We start from the raw sequence: 21,813 nt of genomic DNA on the forward strand, positions 1-21,813 counted from the left end.
TTTTCCTCCATTTGCTAATTTCCCACTTGTTGCAAGTGTGGCAGGTGTGGCGAGCGCTGGAGAAGGTCCGCCGAAGGTGTGGCGAGCTCTAGACTTATGGCTTCTATCTGATAGGATTTTAATCCTACCAGCCATTTTCTGATGTGTTTTTCAACACCTCACCTTGTGTTTTTCAACACCTCACCTGGTTTATTGGAATTTTTGTTAAATTTGGAGACAGGTTTTGGGTTTTGTCAATTAAGCCATGGGATGTTGTTGGGTTTTGTCAATTAAGCGAGGTTTTTTGTCAAAATCACCTGGATTTTTTCCTTCACTTTACTTCTTTTCTGGCAAACATAAACTTGCATTGTTGCTGCCTTTTGTCAATAATCCCCGCAAGTATCTTAGTGGTTTGCATAATGATATAGTACATGACTTGGTAGTAGATTTTGAACTTCAATCAATACCGACTTGTGCCACCTTGTTCGATGAACAAAAGAGGGCTTCATAATTAGCTGTGAAAAACTTGGCCCTAAGGATGCCAGTGTGGTAGTTTAATGCTTTCTTGCTTTTCTCATTTAGAAAATGTAATGAATGGAAAGAAACTCTTGTAATGAAAGTTCTTGTTTTGGTCTTGTGTGTCTAGTGCATTTTGCAGGATCTTATTAGTCAGATACCTCACCTAGTTCGACCCTATTTTGGATGCATAGATCTTACCCACGTGAACTGCTTGTTTTGAATACTCACCCTTTTGGTAGATCCATAGCACCCTTGTAGACAACTGTGCTATGTTGCTAACTGATAGATTACAAATACAACCTATATTGTAGGAATGGTTTTTGACTTTCTTGCCATATTATAGGCTGCCTTTCAATATTGGAGCGTGAACAGAGAATGTTTTAATGACATCCTATTCCTCCTTGGATATCCTTTGCATTTATGGGAATTTTCTTGTGTAACCAAATTCCTCCATGATAGGTTTGCAATAGTAACAACCTTACACTCTTTATCATCATCAAAGAGTTTCCAAAACATGGGATAGGCAAGAGGATGGCAATACTGGATTTGAATAAGCGATTGAATGACATGAAAATCTTGGTCTTCACATCCTTCAATTTAAGTGCTTCGGATCTTGAGTTTAGATGTGCCCAAAGAGATTATTTTATGTTCGAACTCATGTAATTTGACAAATCTGGCCCTATTGACTTATCTTTTATTGTTTCAACTACCTTTCAAGCTTCTGTACCATTCCATATAATTTATTAGTGCTTGCAGTAGCTTGGGTTAGGTCCCTAAAGACTATCTCCCATGTCTGCCTATGCCATTCAATTTTGTCTATCACATGCATTTTGTTCGTTTCCTTGGAACAATTCTTAGCTCAATTATTTTAGAACTATATATGACTATATATTTGATTATATTAAAATCAGATTTGTTGGATTTATTTACTTATTTATGGTTGAGAATTTATTTGTAGCTCTGTGTCTTATTATCTCAATGTTTCAGGTTTTATTCAGCAAATTTAAATAATAATTACTTCAAAAATGAAGAAAATGACTTCAAAGAGTCCACTAGTTCCAATTGTAACTCTTTATGATCTTTGTGGAGTACATATGTTGTGTAGGCTTTAAGTTTAGTTCAGTTTTGAGGGTGCATGCATGGTTCGTTTTTCAAATAGCGTACATCCTTAGGATGTCCAAGGTGCTTTTATGGGAGTTGTCTATTTCTGGATGAGAGCTTAGTTCTATAGGAGGCACCAACAGATTTGCTTGATGTGTAGTTATCCATGGAGCTAGGGTGTACTAGGTGTTCTGAGTAGGGTTAGGGTTTGACACAGTGAAACCAAGTTCTTATTGCACGTGTTTAGAGACATTATTTTACCTTATTTTGTTATCTGAGAAAGGAAATGTAGGGTGCGCCACTGTGTTGGTTAGTGAGTTTTGGTTTTGAGCTATTGTTGTGTATTAACTTCTTTCTGTATTCAATAGAAGATGGATGTGTTTGAGAGTTAAGATATTTTACAGAAGTATGTGCTTTTAGGTAAGCTTACTTAGATCTAGGTTATTCTTTCAAAGTTGAAAAACTGCTTACAGTGGCCTGCTTTCTATGATCCTTGTTGACTACAATGAATAATTAGATCTGAAGCATATTGCTACTGTGACTTAATAAATACCATAAGAAAATAATAATAAGCCCAAGACCATTGCACATTGACCATAAGAGGCTAATAAAGTCATATTTTTTTCTGTTGGTGACTTTCCAAGTGTTTTTCTAAGGTCTGGTATATGTTTTCTGATATCTGAAATATGCTTTTCAAGATCTGGTGTACTTGTTTCAGTAAGAAGAAATCAATTTGATAAGGTTTAATATCCATAAGAAATCACTTATCAGTCTTGGGAGCATCATTTTGAAGCTAATGGTGAAGTATTAAGTGATTTATTTTGTGAAATATTGTTCATCTTTGCAGTGGAAAAAGAAGCCCCAAGACATAATATGAATTGACATAACAATTTCAAAAGGGGAATAAGTATCTAAGTTATCATTGTAGCATCTTTTGTGGACTGATATCATCTCTCTTAAATATTTCAGAGGTTGGTGTATTTTTTGAGCCATTGGTTTCAGGTCTAACTATTATGTTTGCATCCATTGGGTGGCAGACTTCATTGGTTTCTCTTTTTGTCTTTCTTATTTGAGCGTTGCATGTTTGCATCTCATCTCATTGCAAAACATTACATTGACATTCTGATTTGTATTTTTCATATAACACAACATGTTCTAGCTACTCTTCGGGAATATTAACTCTTGCATAATATATTGTTCCTATACTTATCATCGTTACAAAATTGTTGCATTATTACAGTAGAGAAGGAATCTTATAGAAGTCGGATCTAAAATTAACATAAAGGTGACTTTTGTGCATGGCTTTTAGTTTCTAAATTAGCTACTTTCAGTTGAGGGTTGCTAACATTTACTTTTCCTTCCACACCATCATCTTGGAGATAGGCTTGTGGATGTGAATGAACTTATTAAGCATGTCGATTAATGATTTTGATATTGTGTGGATGTGGATGATTGCTTCAGCTTTCCTCATCATTTGAAAAAATTGATAGATCCCAAGCAATTCAGTAGGTATTTGTCCTCTTTAATTTGTCTTTTGTCGGGGCAGAGGTCAAATTATAGTAAGGGACCTAGCAGGATATGAGACATGGAACCTAACTGGATGGTTTCTTCTTGTTGATGATTACTTCCTCATCATCTAAAAGAAATACTAGATCCGAAGCATTTCAGGCATTGTCCTACTCTCAGGCATCGTCACCCCTAGCTTCCTTTTCAGTTTCCCTTCATGTTGTTGCAATGGACCATGCCACTATACAGGTGTATGAAGGATCACATCGACATATCCTCCCTCTCATTCTCTTAGCTCTAGATGTTGTGGGTAAGCTTACTTAGATCTAGGTTATTCTTTCAAAGTTGAAAAACTGCTTACAGTGGCCTGCTTTCTATGATCCTTGTTGACTGCAATGAATAATTAGATCTGAAGCATATTGCTACTATGACTTAATAAATACCATAAGACAATAATAATAAGCCCAAGACCATTGCACATTGACCATAAGAGGCTAATAAAGTCATATGTTTTTCTGTTGGTGACTTTCCAAGTGTTTTTCTAAGGTCTGGTATATGTTTTCTGATATCTGAAATATGCTTTTCGAGATCTGGTGTACTTGTTTCAGTAAGAAGAAATCAATTTGCTAAGGTTTAATATCCATAAGAAATCACTTATCAGTCTTGGGAGCATCATTTTGAAGCTAATGGTGAAGTATTAAGTGATTTATTTTGTGGAATATTGTTCATCTTTGCAGTGGAAAAAGATGCCCCAAGGCATAATATGAATTGACATAACAATTTCAAAAGGGGAATAAGTATCTAAGTTATCATTGTAGCATCTTTTGTGGACTGATATCATTTGTGCTTAGCTCGCAAATAAAACTGCTTTACAACCAACCAAGCTGCTCTTGGCTTTTCAATGTAGTGAATGCATAGAACCATAATGTTGTTAGCGTTTCAAAGAAATAAAACAACCTAGGTTGTAAGCCAGAATGTTTCTGTGACAAGAAAAAGACACAATCCATCCAAAATCCACATCATAATGTGGTTACAACCAAAAACATATGACACCCCTATTATTTATGGCCCTGAGAATCTTGAGTGCCAAAACTCCCCGAGTTACCTTCTTGAGCCAGGTAGGTTGGCCTACCTGTCAAGGGTTGATTAGGAAATGGTTGATTGCTGCCATATGATTGACTCTAATTTGCAGCTTCCAACCATGGAGGTATTGAGTACCGATACCTCACATTTGCACTACTAACCCCTACATTAAGTGGAGGTGTGTAATGAGCATACATAGAATTGGCACCAACTCTGGTAGGAATAAGCCAAGTGGGTAAACCCTCAGTTTGATAGTGAGGCACTTGAATGTTTATGAGATCTTGGAATAATGGTGTATTATCTACATTGGAGTCCAATGAGTTTGAAATAATCCTGGTTTCATTAGCTATTCTTGTATCATTGTCAACCATATTGATCATCCCTTGTTCCTTTTCAAGCATTTGTTGTGCCTTTCGTTTTTCCTTTTCCTGTCTTGCCATTTGCTTTTGTTGGTCCTTAACTTGCCTTGCTTTATCTCTTTCAATCCTTTCATCTGCTCAACGTTGTGCTGCAACAATCCTTGTTGCCTTCTTCTCCTTGACTAGATCCTTATTTTTCTGTTTTAATTCTTGCATTTTAAATTTCTTTTTTTTCAGACTGAACTAACAGGTTTATATAGTCCTCTGAGGTGAGTAACTGTGAGCTTTGGCCCATAAGAAGACTACCCGATGCACCTTGCTTTTTTTCATTGATACTCTCTGTACTGGTAGCTTTAGGAATCATCCAAGTGTCTTCTCCACCCCTCCCACCTGCATGTCATTGCTTGGTACTTCCCTTTCAGTATCTATTGGAACTGATTGAACTATATCATTATCTTCATTTGATTCCTCATTATGTCATTCATCTTCTTCCATTGATCTATTGTCCACAAAAAGATGAACAATTTCACTGTTCAATTCTTCTGGTTGTGAGGGCATGTTCATGCTTTCTTCATTGGTTGCTGAGACACTATGTGCATTCATATTGATCATTGCTTCTGCTAGCCATGAAGGTGGGGTTACTTGGCTTGGCAATGTCAATTGGTCATTGTCAACTGAATGTTCAACAATATCATTAACAATATCAACAACAGGAATTTCATGTTCTTGAGTTGGTGGAACGATCTCCATGTTACTGCGAATTTTTTCATTGTTATATTGTGTTTCACATACAGTTTCATCATCTTCAGCATATAAGTGTCCTTGAGACAGGGAAATCATATTACCAGCTGCAACAACATCATCTTGGTAATCTACTTCTTGCACTTCAACACTTGTTTGGGCATTCCCTTCTTCCTGACCATCCACATGAAACGCTTGGCTACAACCAGTATCATGCATAAGAGCATCATAGTTCAGTGGCCATATTCTTGTCCTCCTAAAGCCAGCCTTGATATTTGATGGTGTCAAAGCCCTTTTAAAAGATTTACTTGCAAGCTCTGCTAGCTCAAACCTTTTCACCTCAACCCCTGGATTCTTTGCCATCCATGCAGCGCGCTTCGACCTGAAATAGTTCTTGAAAGGGCCAAACACACTAACATCAAGGGGTTGCAGTCTGTGAGTGGTGTGAGCTGGCAATGTCAACAGGTCGATGCCTAAATTATTTTCTTCCTCAATTGTTTGTACAGCCATGTGGCTCCCATGGCCATCTAATATCAAAAGGTGTCTGTTATTAGGCGAGACGCCACCTGGTACCGATGTAGCAAAGTGAAAAAGCCAACTTAAAAAAAATTCTTTAGTCATCCATGCATGGGGATGTGCAGCCATGCATGCACCTGGTTCACAGTTATGTATATAGTTTTTCAGTTGATTTTTACCTTTGAATAGATAAAATCCTGGGATTGAAGTACCAATTGCATTGACACAACATAAAATAGTTATCCACTCCCTGCTCTTGGGAAAAATCTTTGGCACATTTCGGCTCCCTCTCTTGGAAATTACCCGCATACCACAATTCCTCCCTGCCTGTAAACTTGTTTCATCACAGTTCCATATATGGTCTGCTCCATAAGAATGTTTATCGTTAGCACTAGAAAGTGTGTCATAGAACTTTTGCACAACTGCAAGGCGCAAATTTAATGCTCTGTCTCTGTCAAGCCCCTCAGCAGTACGCAATACAAGTTCTGGATGCCTTTTTTTAAACCCAAACCACCATGATTTACCAGGAAACCCATATTTGAATGGGTTTGGCCTCCCTTGACAGATTTGAGCAACTGTTGATTTGAGTTGTATCAACTCTAGCCCATGTCCCAGTTGGGCCATCTCTTTACACCACTCAACCACCTCGGCCTCCTCCTCCTCAGTCATAACTATAAGAGGCCCTCTACGTTTTGTATGAGTCAGTCCATTTATCCAATAATGTATTGATGAGGGAGGAATACCATGTTTTTTTGCAAATGCCCGAACTGAGTATCCATGAAACTCTATGTCGTCAATTGCAACTAACATTTGTTCTTTTGTCCATCCTCTTATAGCACTGATATTTTTAGTTGAGCTTACCCCTTGGACTGTTGTTAATGGTGGTTCTGTGGCTGATGTTGTGTTAACATCAGCTGCTGTCACATGGTCATCGTCAACAATGTTCCCTGGTGCATTGTTGGCATTGACATCAGCTGCCCTGTCATCATCAGATGATGTGCATCGCAGCTGCGCACCCCTTGTCACTCTCCTGCCACTTCTCCTTGTACGAGCATAGTAACTTCCTTTTTCCATAGATGCAACAACCTGTAAAATTATTGCATGCATTTAGACATTAGAATATTTGTAAATTATGCTTTATTACATTTGCAAATATACTTTTCCTTTATTACAGGAAATTATCAACATGTATGTTACAGGAAATCAAATTGCATTACTTATGTTACAGGAAATCGAATTGCATTACTTCGTAGTCTCTCATTGCAAATTACTTTGTAGTTTCTCAATTGCCTGCCTGTTCATCAGTTTAGCAACTTTAATATGGATTCAAGTAGGATTCTATGATAGTTGTTTCAAATATCATTTTCCATTTTTTTTGCTATTTGGCATTGCCAAAAATGTCTCAGTACTGCAACTTCTCCATTGCAGTCCATGGCCACCATTCCAGGTATTCATCTATTTTTATAATGAGAGAAAATGTTTAACTTTCATAGGGCGGTGTCAAAATTTTGCAAATGTCATTCCAAGTAAATCCATAGTTCATCAATTTAGCAACTTTTATATGGATTCAAGTAGGATTCTATGATAGTCATTTCAAATATCATTTTCCATTTTTTTTGCTGTTTGGCATTGCTTAAAATGTCTCTTGCCTTTCTTCTTTATTTGGTGGGGGAGACCAGAACGATATTGGAACCCTTGGGGATGGCTTGATACTCTGTCTATCCCATTAAGGGTTCAGTGGTGAAGTGGGATTTTGTTTTTGTAATGGAGATGAAATTGTTTTGTGTTTCTGATGTTGTTTCTTGTTGATGTGGCTTAGATTCATTTGAAATGCTGTTTTTTGCATGTATTAATAGCCTTACAATGGATCGGGGGTTTTGATACATAGCCTAAGTGTTTTTGCTTTAAACCCTTGTAAATATATCTTTTCCAGATTCCTGGCAGAGTCCATAATTCCGTGTCGTAACTCTTCATGGTTTTCATGGAATCTGTATGTTGTGTAGGCTGACAATGCCACCCATTAATACCTAACCTAAGGTTTTTTGCTTTAAACCCTTGTAAATCTATCTGTGCCAGATTCCTTGAAGAGTCCACTAGTTCCAATTGTAACTCTTTATGATCTTTGTGGAGTACATATGTTGTGTAGGCTGACAATGGCACCAAATGACCGACAATGTAACACTTGCTTATAAATTCTTATAACCCAAACCCAAAGTGATCCAGGAAATTTTGCAATTAAGCTATTTTTCCATGTATTCATCTGTTTTCATAATGAGAGTAAATGTTTAACTTTCATAGGGCAGTGTCAAAATTTTGCAAATGTCATTCCAAGTAAATCCATAGTTCATCAATTTAGCAACTTTTATATGGATTCAAGTAGGATTCTATGATAGTTGGCATTGCCAAAAATGTCTCAGTACTGCAACTTCTTGTGGATTTTCAAAATTTTGCTTCGTTTTCCTGAAATAAGCAGTCAAAATTCACCTCCTAGGGCCACCTGCAAAAATTAGTTTTCACATTGATGGATTTACATTTTAATATTTTCTCTAGGTTTTGGATAGCACTCACAACCTCAAATGTCTAATATTCCTTATCTCACCAAGATGGGAGAATATTGCCACAAAAAATGAAGGATGTGAAAATGGAATACCATATCAAGGTGTCCATGAAATACATGATTAACTAGGACCCATGATCACACCACAGAAATTTTGTTACTTTGATTAAGTAAAACATGCCACTTGCATGGAATATTTTTAATCTTCAATTTTGCGTTCATTGGAGAGACTATAGGTTTGATTTGGAAATAGAAGTTGAAGAGGAAATTTGCAAGCAACAATCTCAAGGAAGAATAAAAAGAAGCAATGCCAAAATCTCAGAAGTGATGAAATCCAGGATAACTGTCAAGTAGTTTAACAATGTTTTGTTTTCCTCCTTTGACCATCTCAAAGCGTGATTCCTTTGAGCCCATATCTCACTATAAAACACAACAAAGATAATGGTCCATGCCAATACCACAATGATTTTTGATACCATACTCATTCAAATTAGTGAAGTCTCTTTTGACGCTAAACTGTATTGGGATAATTTCTGATTACTGGAATTGAACTTTGACTCGGAAGCAATCATTAGAGTCATCTTGGTTTCCATATGTGTTGTTTTTCGATTGTTCTGGTTTTTGTAAATTTCCATATGCGTTGCTGTTCGATTGTTCTGGTTTCTATAAATTTCCATATGCGTTGCTGTTTGATTGTTCTGGTTTCTATAAATTTCCATATGCGTTGCTGTTCGATTGTTCTGGTTTCTATAAATTTCCATATGCGTTGTTGTTTGATTGTTCTGGTTTCTGTAAATTTCCATATGCGTTGTTGTTCGATTGTTCTGACCTTGATCTCAACGCGGCCAATTTAAATTAAAATGCTTTCAGCCGCCAAAATAATTCATGATGAGATCCAAGGGTGACTCCTCGATCAAAGAGAATTTGAAGGTTAAAGCCGAACAGAGTTTTTCTGTGCACTATACAGCATCAAGCAATGACTACCAAAAACATATGTAATGAAGGCACTAAAGAGCCCTGTTGATGTGTCTCTAGTTTATGATAAATTATAATCAAGAATGTTTGCTCTTGTTCTCATCATTGTTGCCGCATGGTTATTAAAATTTTGAATTTATTTTTGCTACAGTAGCATGGAACTCTTTTGAACCACGTCCCTATTATCTTCAAGAAAACCAAGAAAAACCTCCCTCAGAATATTTAGTTACTCTGAATATTTAGTATGGCCAGACAGATCATGTAAGAACTTTGATAAATGAAAACAATGAAAACAGAACTGTAAGAACAATGACTTTCAATGGCTGTTTGTGAAACCATCCAGGTATCCTTCTAGCAGTTATGGGCAGACAGATCATTTAAGAAATCTGATAAATGAAAACAATGAAAACAGAACTGGCAGATAGATCATGTAAGAAATATGATAAATGAAAACAATGAAAACAGAACTGTAAGAAGAATGAGTTGTAATTCATATAACTAACCTGGATATATTGACAACTATTTTGTGATGTTGTCTTCAAGTTTGCTGAATGGTTTGAAAGCATAAGGTGCAACTTCAATGGTGGGTGGACTTCTTTTATAGTTTTGGGCACTTGAATTTAATTGGTGGACATGGATGCACATGGATTGCAATGGCTTCAGTTTGAATGTGTGGTCTGGATTTAATTTGATGTGATCTAATGGTTGGGAATTGGTTATTTGTTGATCCATGTGCTTTGATCTGTTTTAATGAGAAATAGAGAGTTGGATGTCATTTACTGCAGTTATTGGGTTTGGGTGTCATTTATTGCACAAAGTGGGTTTAAATGTTATTGGGTTGGGTGTCATTTATTGAACATAGGGTGTTTAATTGTTGAACAACACAACAGTTATGGCTGACATACATTCCCTTTTGTTATGTGCAGGTAGGCATATTCCTTTGGGATGCAAAGCTGCAGTTCTGATGAGTGGGGGTTGAAGTGACTGCTGCTTTGTACTTCTGGAATAGGCCATTTTGGAAGCCTTTATGGTTTTAGCTGTTTTCTAGTTGGGTCAATATGGTTTGCAGTTTTAACTAGTAAAATACTATTTATGGATAGTTGTGGGCCCAGTCAATGTATGGGGAAATTTTGGACATAAATTAATACCTATTTATACTTAATGTTATTTATTTTTGTTTAAATATTGGTTTCAAAAGTCTCAATTTATGGTAGTTTGGTGGGACCAGTACTATATCAATTACTGGTCCCTGCACAACATTAGGAATCTCTCCCCTATAAATAAAAATGAGTTTTTCAAGAAAATTCATCATCATTGAACAACTAATGCATTTGTCCTTTGTACTGAAATAACTTAGAATGAATTATAAATATAAATTCATAAATATTTAGTTGTATAATATACTATTAATTAAAATTTATATTATTTCAATTATACAATTAAATTATATAATAACATGTAATTAAGATACTATATAAAAATCAAATAATATAATATAATAAATGTAATATACTATTTTATGTATTAATTTTATATTACATATTGAATTGATTTGATTTATAACATATAATTAAATAATATATAATATAAAAATGAATATAATATATATTCTATTACATTTAGATTATTTTTCATAATATTATATATAATAATATATAATATTAATATATTCATAATGGAATTGGTTGAGTTGTATTTAAAATTAAAAAAAAAAGTATTGAAATAGATTTAATTTATATTTATGAGTAGGTAGTTATTTATACATGTATAGATATTAACTTAAAACTAATTTGAAATTGTAATATTGAATAAAATGAAATGAATATATAATTTAAAAATAAATTTATGAAAATATACAAATATAATATTTATTGAAAAATGTGTAAAAACATGAAAATTGTATAGGGATATGGATTGTTTCTCTCAAAAAAATATGAAATGACAATAATAATATTTTATTCAAAAAGTGTGAAATGACCTTTATTATGAGTTCTTTACTTTATGACTTTCAAAGTACTAGAACACTACCATTGTTAACCATGAGTTTTTATCCACTATTGAGAATGTGACAAGTAAGTACCTTTAACTGAAGCAATGCAACCTCAACCATGGGGGATGATGTCATCCCCTAAAATGTGATTTGTTATCATAAATTGAATTTTGATCGTACATTTTTCTTAGGATGCCCATTTTTGACCTCACAAATCCTCTAATGTCAAGTTTTAGACTTGGAAGTAAGAACCTGGAATAACAACTTAGTTTATTCATAAACTCATTTAAGATGTGGGTGTTTTAGAATTTTAAATGATGTGAAACAATTCAGATGGTTGAATACCTAGATTTACCCTTGAGTGGTGTAGAATTGCAATTAGTGAAATCATGAAGAGATTAGGCAATGTTAGATCTGGATGACGGGATGTCTTGGAATTATCCAATAGGAGGATGGTCTTGGATATCTACAAATGCCCAAATTTCTTCAAAGACCCATATTTCTCCAAAAATATGGATAGACCTAGATGTCTCAGATGTCCCAAATTTTTCTTGAAGTCCTAGATTTTTACCATCAAACCTACCTATACTTCAAACCTTGGTTTCTCATCAACCCTTAGAAATTTTTCTAGTTGTTATATACCTTTGGAAATGTCTATGGGAGGACTAAACTATGAAATGCTTAGTTTTCACATTTGAGGTAAGGCATTAAGGAAAAAATGCCTTCAAAGCTTCAAAGCTATAACCTCCATTCTTGACTCACTAAGATCCCCTTGAACTTGACACAAACAAACAACAATGACTCAAAATTGACATTAGTGACAAACTATTTGACATCAATGAAAACACTTTGCTAAAAAACCCTTGACAATGGGCTATTGAATTATGTGTAATAGCTAATGCAAAGACAAGGAATAAAATATTACAACAAAAAATCTATTGAAATTTTCTCGTATTGAGGTGACATCAACTCATTGTAGTGAAATTTGAATTAATTATTTGTCCTTTGAATTTATACATAACCCTTACCCTTAACATTCTCATAAAATATAAGGTGTCTTTCGCTTTTTACACAACTTGTACTTTCTCACGTCCTTTTCTTTCTTAGTTTATTTTTAGTAATCCATCTTGGTTGTTAAGATTTTACTTCCTAGAGGGGAGGACTATGTTGTCAAATTTCCAACATGCATACGGCCTCTTGAAAATTTTCATTGCTTGTATTTAAAAAATGTTTTTTCCCTTTTCTAGGCATGTATTTCTAGCCAATTTTGTTCGTAATCTGGTAGGGATTTCTTGGAACCCTAAGTTTGAGCTATCTAATCTACATAATCTAAGTGTCCTAGCAGTATTTAAGGGAAATGGATCCATCTATGTCTTCAAAAACACATTTCAAAAAAATGAAAAATCACGTCTCACCCAAAACTCTGTTGTTTTTTTTTACAAGATTGAATATTGGTATTGATTTTAAAAAGATTAGGTAGCAAGCTCGCATTAAGAAATTTCTAGAACTAGCGAGGGAGAGGAAGAGAGCAAGAAACTTGCTCCAAAATATTCAAATTCTATCCTATTATCATAGATTCAGAGCTTCCCTACTACATCTTGCTTGTAAAATCTAACAAATCATTGTAATAAAAGCTTACATTTACATTTCATGATAAAAAATATTACTTAGATAAAGGATTGATAAAGCTGGCGTTGAGGCAAACCATAGTACATCAAGAATGTTCTAAAGCAAACTAAGAGCAGGGTCCTTCTACTATTGGTTCACTACAGTATACTCTTTCTCTTTATTCCTGCTACTTCGATCCACCATGACTAAGTTTTCTCCAGTTTTTTTGGTGGTGATTTCTCTTAGGAAAGTGACAGAGTTTTCCAAATGAGTGCACCTATTGCTCAGAGTCTCAATTTCTAAATGTTGATCAGAGAGACACTTCATAAGAAATTAATTCTCCATTCTTGTCTCGCAATTTTTTTTCCTAATTGTCTCCCTTAGCTAGTATATTACAAATTTGTGTGCTCTACAGTGGACGCAAGAGTCATTCTTGGAAGAGCACTCAAGAGGATCCATTTGCAAAATGAGGCAATGAAGAACCTTCTCCAAAGGACTACAAAAATTAGAGGTGGAAGAATTTGATCCAATCAGAAGAAGACACAAATGACAACATATAGGGATGATTTAAAACACAAGAGGCATGCAAGACATAGGAAGACCAATCTCATGGGTCGCTACCTAGTCCCGAGCAGTAGAAAAAGCAAAAAGGATCAACAAGAGAGTGCACTACAATGCACTGAGAGGAGTTATAAAAAGTGATGGGAGGCACTGAGAGATGAGAGGAGCTATAAAGGGAGGAGGGTAGGTAACTTTGGAAAATCGAGGAGTAGGAAGGATAGCATCACGAGAAGAATGAGATACAAAAATCCAAAAAATTAGCTTGGGTCAGAGCAGAGAGGACGTTGTGGATTTTGTTGGGATTACACTTCTGACAGAGTGGATATGGAGCTGGGATTTGTGAGAGAGCATCCCTTGCCCTTGACGTGACAACTGGGATATTGGCTTTGACTTCGAAAAAGGGATGAGATTGCTAAGAGGATTAAAAAGGACGATAAAATCAAAATTTTATTCTTCAGGAGGTCAAGCCCCTCATTTCTACAGTGAAAATCATGCCTGTGTGGAAGAGAATTAGCAGATTTATGGAATATATTTGTAGTGAATTTCATCATTGATTTTAACTTCTCCCTAAGGTCAAGCACATGCATTGTTTGTGCGTTTATCAATGACCTTGTTATGATCTCTTAAAATATGAAAAAAATATACATTCCCCAATATTTTTAGTTGATGTCGAATTTGGGAAACAATCTGATTGAGTTCAACATTTTTTGGATTTGTATTAGAAACCATTTACTAGATTAGAATTGAGGAATCCCCAATAATGACTCGATTCATATATATATATATATATATATATATATATAGATATATATATATATATATTTAGGATTTTGGATCCCAAGAGAAACCCGTATGCTTCTACTTTGTTATTTGATTCTATACCCAATCCCCATCCAAAGGAGATCATTCTTGCCTTTCCTTGATCAAGAATATAACCACCTACTCCTGTGTTTCCTGGATTAGATTTTGAAGCTCCATCAAAGAAAAAACATGGACGCTTCAAAGAATTTATCCACATTAAAAATTCCTCTTCTTTCAATCAAATTTTCCAGTCTTTTGGCTTACTAAGAATAGGAGGAGGATAGCTCATAACTTGAGGTGTATCTAGGATCAAATTGATTCATGCCTTCTCTTCATGCTAGTGAATGATCGAATCCAAATTCTTTGCTCCTTTAGCATAAATAAATTCTAAAGCGAGTACCCCCAAGTTTTGGCTAGTATTTTCTTGATTTCCAGCTTTTTATTTTGAAATATTTGCTTATTGTGAGCAAGCCATATTTTCCAACAAAGGAAAGAAGGGAGATAGCTCCAAAATATTTTTATCAAGTTTTTATTCTTTAAAGAATAAGGATTGGATTCTTTCCAATTATCATAGAAGTACGAGAGAGGGAGATTGAAATTGATGTTGACATTTATCAGATGAATAAGCTGCAACCAACAATCTTTAGTAAAATTACAATTAAAAAAAAATGTTGGATGTTTCTTCATTTTTACATCACAACAAGCATATGGAAGGCCCATGGATACCTTTTTTTCTAAAATTTTCCACTCTAAGAATATTTCCTTTGAGCATTGTCCAAACTTCCAGACCGAGTTCTGCTTGGAGCTTCACATACCTTGACTTAACCGTGTAAACCACTCTAGTTGATTTCCATTTGATGTTATCTTGGGTTTAAAGACTTATAGGCGTTGCTCCCTTAAGTTTTGATAAAATCAATTTCCATTGATTTCTAAGGTCGAAAGGGAAAGCTGGTGGAAGCCATCTATCCCATGAGTTATCTTCATGATTCCAGGAAGAAATTTGATCAAGAGTATGTATTCCTTTGTTTTGCATCGAAGTCTTGGGAGGGTGGATTTCTTGGAAGTATGAAAGAGGGGGAGATCCCATGATGTTGTCTCTCCACAAATTAATAGATTGTCCTCCTCCTGGAACTATTGAAGTATTATGCTTTATCAATGGTAGGGATTTCCTAATAAGCTTCCAAATGTGTGAACAAGGACTGATGGGGATTTTTGAAACTAGAAGTTATCGATGCAAAGAGCTCAAGTATTTTTCTTCTAGAACTTGTTTCCACTAGGAGGATTCCCCTGTTATGAATCTCCATATTATTTTTTATCTGAGAGCTATATTCATCAATCTCGAGAGTCGAATGGAAATTCCACCATTCTCATATGGTGTTGTCACTTGATTCCAAACTATTAGACTAAATGTTTTTGACTGAGATTTACCCCCTTGCCAAAGGAATTTTCTTATAATAAGTTTGATCTTCTTTTGAATTCCTATAGGAGCTTGAATTATTTCAAAATGGTATAGTGGGAGTGCTGATAAGACTGCTTTAATCAAGATGACTCTTCTGGCTAGATTGAGCCATTGCATTCCTCAGCTCTGATTTTTTTTCTTCATTTTGTCAATGGAAACAATCCATATCTCTGCTTTCAGATTTTCTTAGAAAATTGAAAGTCCCAAATACTTTAAATTATCCCAATTTGCATTAAAGGGGACATCAAGAGTTATTCAGAGCGCATCCTGAGACTTCCAAAAATATGTCCAATATTTTTCTAATTATTTTTGCAGCAATACATGAGGCGCCACCTAAAAAAAGGGTTTCATCAACAAATTGTGAGTGATTGATGCTTTTGAGACCCCTATTGTAATATATACATGTTATGGTGTCATTCTTCCTGCTACGTTCTAAACTTTTGCTTAAAGAATATGCCATGGTAATATAGAGAAAGGAAGAGAGAGGGCATCCTTGTCTTATACCTCTTGAACTTTGAAAAAATTCACCCGGTGTTCCATTCACTAGAGGGGAAATCTAAGTTCCCTTTATACAAGTTGTGATGAGGCCGATGAAGTTGGAAGAGAACCTAAACTTTTGGAGGAAAACAGTAAGGAAAGGATGCAAGACTTGACCAAAGGCATTGTCCATGTCTAATTTTAGGATGAATGATTTTTCATTTATGGATATGCTGGAGTGAATGGATTCTTGAACCAACATTATGATGTCCATGATTTGCTTATTGGGAACAAAGGCTCCTTGGTTTTCAGAAATCAGATTGGCAAGGAGAGGTTTAAGCCTATTGGCAAGAATTTTGGAGATAATTTTATAAGAGGAATTGCAAAGGGATATTGGTCTGAAACGATTAAAATAAGAACATTTGGATTCCTTAGGGATGAGGGCGAGATAAGTGGAGTTGGTGTTTCCACTTAGTCTCTTTTTTTTTGAAAACCCAGTGAATCATCTTTAAAAGGTCATTTTTAATGATCTGCCAAAAGGAGTGATAAAAGGAGATGGAGAAGCCATCCGGCCCCAGAGCTTTGTCCGATTGAGGACTCCAAGTAACTTGCTGAATTTCATCTTCATCCACTTCTTTTGTTAGAACCCCATTTGTCTCTTATGTGATTAGTTTAGGGATGTGCCTTAAGAATTCTTCATAATTTTGTTCCTCTTCATCTGAAGAAAGAAATATCTTATAATGCTAATATTCTTCCCCTTTTATTCCTTCTTGACCCTTTATATCAACACCCCCTTCTCTAATGATTGACTTAATGCAATTTTTAAAAAATCTCATTTTGGTGGTGTTGTGGAAAAAGGCGGTATTTTTGTCACTGGAATGTATCCACAAGTTTCTTTATTTTAGTCTCCATGTATCTTCCTCATTTATGTTATTCTTGTAAATTTCCCAATGAATTTTTTTTCTCTTAGTTGATCCTCCCTTGTTACTTCACCTTCCTCAGTAATTTTCTAAATATTTTCAAGCTTCTTTTGAATCTCTTCTTTCCTTTGTTGAGGTTCTTTGTAATGTAATCGAACCCATTCCTTAAGTGATTTTTTGAAAAATTTTAACTTTTCTTCCCAACCAAAATTGGGGAACCATTTATGCTTTGTTTCCAAGCTATTGCAACCTAGATTCTAGCATTTTCAGAGTTTATCCAAAGGGGATTGTAGCGAAAAGGAAGAGGGCCAACATTTTCATTATCCCCAAATTTGATGGCTATTGGCTTGTCATTTGAAGCTGCGGATGGGATTATCTTTGAGATAACTGAGTTGAAATATGAAGTGATGATGTCATGGATTAAAAACCTACCCAATCTTTCCTTTATATTTCCCGGTATTAACCTTTTATTACTCCCGATATACTTCCCATTTATGGGTTGAATATCCATTAAATTGTTTACTTCCATGATGAGTTCTAACTTGTCTTTGAAGGGGTCTGATTGAAAATTACCACCGCTTTTTTCATAAGCATTCATAATCAAATTGAGATCTCCACATATAATGTATTTTTTTTCCATTTTCCCGCCCCATGCATTGAGCCAAGGAATTCCAACACCGTTCCTTGTCCCTAAAATGAGTAGGCAAATAAATATTGAAAAGACAGTTTCGATAACCAGTAATCTTGTTTCTAAATTCTGTTTTAATCTGGTGTGCTTCTTTATGTTGATATGTTAGCTCCCATGTGGAGAGATTCCACAATGTACATATTCCTCCTGAAGCACCAGTTGCATTTATTGTTGTTCTTGCAAAATTATTTATTCTTTGGATTATTTGGGTCATCTCTTGTTCCGAGGATTTGGTCTCTTGTAATAAAACGAAGTATGGGGATTTCGATTTTATAAGATCTTTTTCCATATTGACCTTCGAGAAGTTCTCGAGGCCTCTTTAATTCCAGGAGACAATATTCATCATTTTCTAATTAATGGAGCAAAGAGGCCTTTTCCTCTCACATTCTAATATATTTTTTCTTTGTTTCCAACACTCTTTTCTATATATGTTTCAATTGGTTGTTGCGTTCCCATGGCCATTTCCTTCAATGCGGCTTCATCCCTATTCTCCTTATTTGTTTTCCTACCATACCTCTTATGAGTGTCAGTGAGAAGGAGGGATTCTTTTGTCTAGTTTCTAGTCAAAATTCGATCAAGTCGAGGAGGGAGGGGACTAAGGGGGGAAGCTTGGGAAGAGAGCAAAGGAAGGAGAGGGATAAACGGGGATGGTACAGGAGGACCAGAGGGAGAATGGATCGAGGATTCGATTGTGAGAGGGGGAGGCTCATCTCTTTCTTGATCGAGAGATGCAAAGGGATTGGAGTCAAGAGGGATGGAGTGGGAAGAGGAGGGAGGAGTGGAATTTCAAGAGTGAGGGGCAACGAAGGAAGGAGCAAAAGGCTTTGAGGGCTTGGATACAATTTTTTTTTTTTTAACCAGTTCCCATTTAGGGCCTTGAGAGTTGTTAGATTCTTCATTTTCCTTCTTTGGGAATCTATTTGCAAAATGACCATATTTGTGACATACCTTGCATTTGAAAGGGAGTTATTCATAATCTAGTTGTTGAATGTGAGTCGATTTTTCCACCTTGATATTCATTGCTTCAAGTAGTCCCTTTCCTAGGTCAACTTCGACACAAATTTGAGCACAAGCTTGCATGTTCTCTTTTGGTTCGCTTTAGTCTATGTATTTCCCAAAGGCATTGCCAATAGATTTGACTAATGCATCTCGTCAACAATGAAGAGGGAGGTGAGGGAGGAAGACCTAGACTAGAACTGCATTGGGGACATCAAGCTCAGGATCGAAGTCTGGAGTCCATCTATTAAGGTATAAGCCTATGAAATCCTTGAAGTAGGGGCCATTTCTGAAGATGAGGTATATGTATTCTTGAGACTCAAAATAAAAGGTGAAGAAACCTCTTCCACAAAAATGAATGGAGATTTTTCCTTGAGTGGAAGTGGACCAGTTCCTTTCAACCCATCTTTGAACTATTTTTAGAGAGGGCCAAAGTCCAATAAAACATATGAACAGTCCCATTTAATATAATTAAAGAGAAGCTTTCCTAGGCAACAGGGGAGGCAACATTATTTTTGGAATGTCTTCAAGATTCTTAATAAACCTGGAAACAACTGGTCAATCGCGAGGCAAGCTCAGGGAGGAGATGAGGTTGTCAAAATCCATAGTAGCATCATCAGAGGGGGGTGTAGCATCAGGGTGAGACCCCTTCGGATCAAAATCTAGCGGGGCCATGGAAAGAAAACAAAAATAGAGAGCTAGGAATTGATCTTAGGAGGACAGCGCAACGTGGGAGTTGGGAGCCTTTTTTCTCTCTACCCAAAATTCTATTGTTGGATTCAAATGAAAATGTTAAAACATTTGAATAGTTAGACTAAAATAAATTTTCATTTTTTGTCTTAATGAATAGAAAATTGCCATTTATTAAACCCACACTTTGTTTTCATTGTTGATCCGAACTTAAACAGGAACGAAACAAATCATAGATATAACCATAAATACATATATGAGGCAGACATAACACTTCATTTCATTACTATCAAATACTGAAATATGCTTACAGAAAGAAATGGAAATAAACTATCTCGGTCGATGGTATCTTATCTTTGAGAATATATGTGGTGGCTACATGCCTCTGAGCTATGTTACAATGAGGCTGAAGGGCATATTCATTATTGAACAACAAGGGAAAACCCTAAACAACCAAAACCCTAACCCTAGGAGATGGAAAAACAAGAGTTTGTGGGTCCTGTTGGGTTTAATTGGGCAACCAACTTCCTGAGGTTGTAACTTGATCATATTATCTCCATTTGGTGTGTATGATACCTTGTTGGAAAGATCTCTGAGAGTACTACAAGATTTGTTGTAGAAGCCTGTTGCGGACCTCAAAAAAATGCTGTTTAGGGGGCCAAAAATACTCTGGAGGTTGAGGACCCGAAAAAATGCTAAAAATAGTAAATGCTGCAATAAACAAGGAAAGAATTGAAACCAATTGGAGATCTAGGTGGAATAGGCGGGTGGACACCCAATATCCACTTGGATCAATTGTGAAATTCTTACTTGTCCTCTTATAAAACCCTGTGCTTATGTCAATTGTAGATTGGGTCATCCAATGGCCATGGAGAAAAACCAACCATTGATTTTTCTCCATGTTTGGTAGATGCTTGTGTAGGACTTCAGGATGGCCTCTCTTCAATCTATGAAATCTAGAAAGAATTGTAGGTGATTTCGACAAGAAAGTTATTGAAGATTCAAGTAATCTTGAATGCAATTTGTTTGGTTTCTTATATTTGAGACTTTGAATTTGTAATAATGGATTGATATGGGGATGTGAAATGGAGAATACCACAGTCGTATTCATGTTCGTATTTACATAGTTTGTTGATCGTGTTTTTGGGGATTTATTTTTTTAATGGGTGTGTGCGATTTTTGAGATTTAGCATCGAATAGGATGGATTTCGATCTTGAAAATTTAGATTATTTATTATAGAGTTATCAAAAATGGTTTTTGAAGGGGCTTCTTAAAATATTTGTGGTTGCTTCTATCCATAGGGCTTGGGGTCATGGGGTCATAAAGATTTAAAAGAATGGGTCCTTGTGAATTTTGAACCTTTGTCTCTTGCTATGTTTAAGGCTTTGGTTTTAGCTTTTATCTATGGTGCTTGGGGTGATGGGTGACAAATATTTTTAAAAATTGGTCTTTGTGAATTTTGAACCTTTGTCTCTTGCTAGTTTTAAGGATTTTTTTAAAGTATTTTTGCAGGTTTTGGTTTTGCATATTTTTATTTTATGTTGTGATACATATTTAGGAGCTAAATGTTTTGAACCTTCATATTTTTTATTTTTTCCATATATATATATATATATATATAGTTACTTACTTTATCTCTCTTTAAAGTTGATTTAAAATTATGTTATTCAACACAAACATGCTAATATTTTATTTAGGGAAAAAAGTGAGTGAAATATTTTCTACCACATCTCCCCTTCAAACTGGGTTATAATATCAACAAGAAAATAATGAAAGTGATATTTTTGTTGTTTTTTAATGGTTTTATTTAAAACTAATTAAATATGAATATTCATTTTTGTTTGTAATTATAGTTAACATTGATCTTTTTATTTAAAGAATATCTTAATTTTATTTTAAAGGAGACATGTGTGAACTCAAAGAGTAATAAATAAATTACACATCTCCCTCATACTAGGTTGTAGAATGTGATTCTAGGGACAATGCGTTAGGTAGTTAATTGAATAGACATGGTAAAGGAGATGCTAAACTCTGGGAATTTATTGGACTGCGAGGTACGCTAAGTGACTTCTGCAATGCTGGAGGGTGTGTGGAATTTACTACAACTAATATCCCAACATTGGGAAATACAATATGAGAGAGAGCTAGTGTGGGTATGCTACATATATGGCCAAAACTTGATTTGAAAGAGTCGTTTCTATGATCGAAACTAGCATCAACCATGCTCACTTCAGAAAATCCCTAATGTGATATTCAATTTCATTTCCTAAGATTTGTCCCTCTTTC

This window comes from Pinus tabuliformis, chromosome 1_1 (genome assembly GCF_031772625.1).
Source record: "Pinus tabuliformis cultivar Carrire ecotype Pingquan chromosome 1_1, CPIR1, whole genome shotgun sequence".
Taxonomy (NCBI): domain Eukaryota; kingdom Viridiplantae; phylum Streptophyta; class Pinopsida; order Pinales; family Pinaceae; genus Pinus; species Pinus tabuliformis.